The following is a 1,361-nucleotide window of genomic DNA, read 5'->3' as shown; positions in this document are numbered from 1 at the left end:
CAGCCAAGGCAGGGATTTTGAGTGGGAAGTTCCCATACTTCTGCTGGCATTTAAACCTGGAAGTTCTGGTTAGAGGGTCCTGACCTTCTACTCAGGGTCAGACCAATAACCGTCTTTGGGGTCAAGAAGGAAATGATCACATTGGTACGGATGTGGGGTTTTTTGCCTTCCTCTGTAGCAGGGGGCATGGCCCTCTTCCTGGGATCTCTTGAGAGTATTTTAACAACCTTTACAGTAGCAGAACATTGGCCACCATGGTCACCCTGCTTTACCTATGGCAGATTAGGGTGTTGTGTCTAGTGTTGTCTGGGTTGATTGTGTAGTTTTTCTAAGAAGTTAGACAATGGATTTGTAAAGCATGGTTTGGATAGGGCTGATTCTGCTTCTGACAGGGGATTGGATTGGATGACCTCTTAATGTCCCTTCCAGCCCTGCTTCTCTAAGTCTATGATACCCTATGATTGGATGAGTTTCATCTAAAACTCTGCTCTCTTTGCTTTCCTTTTCTTCAGCATTTTATGTGATCTCTCTCACTCTCTCTCATCCCTTGGGAATCTACATAGTCTCAGCTTTCTTCTCCTCTTCCTCCTGGAAATCTTACTAATTTCCAAAACTACAGCTATTACTTGTAGCTGGATAATTCTGTCCTTGGCCTTTCTTTTTTTTGCCCAGTCCTGTACCCTCAGATGTTCCACTGCCATCTCAAGTAGAAGTTATCTAATCCTAAACTTTAATCTTTCCCCCTTACTCACTTCCTGCTACAATAGCAAGCTCCACCATCCTGTCTTAAGGTCACAAAACCCAGAGGCTGTAAAAATGTTGTTCTAATTTTTTTTTTTTAGTACTACTATTTCTATTTCCTACTCACTCCCTTATTCTGTCAATATCCATATTTGTGCTGAACACTCTCACGTCTTGCTGTTGCTATGATTTCTTAATGTTTGTCCTTCCTGGTTGGGAAACAAATTCTCCTTCCCTCACAATGAAAAATGTCAGACCTCGCCCCCCCCAAATATCATCACTACCACCATCACAAATAACAACATTTCAATAACATTTTTCTTGCAAGCATTTTGGTTGATAAAACAAAATATTTTGGCCATAAACATTCTTTTATTTTTTCTATGAAAGCCCCCCAAAATTAGTTGAAAATGTTGGAATTAGTTGGAATTAGTTTTCCATTCAACAAAAAGGCCATTAATGACAAAAATATTTTGGAAAAATTTCCAACCAGCAATATAGATTAGCCACCTATAAGTACCCCTGCTTTCATAGTTTCATAGTTTCTAGGGTCGGAAGGGACCTGAGCAGATCATCTAGTCCGACCCCCTGCCATGGCAGGAAAGAGTACTGGGGTCAAA

Source organism: Gavialis gangeticus, unplaced genomic scaffold (genome assembly GCF_001723915.1).
Source record: "Gavialis gangeticus isolate Ggan-Ray unplaced genomic scaffold, GavGan_comp1, whole genome shotgun sequence".
NCBI lineage: Eukaryota > Metazoa > Chordata > Crocodylia > Gavialidae > Gavialis > Gavialis gangeticus.
The sequence above is the reverse complement of the archived record's forward strand: the minus strand, read 5'-3'. Positions refer to the sequence as shown.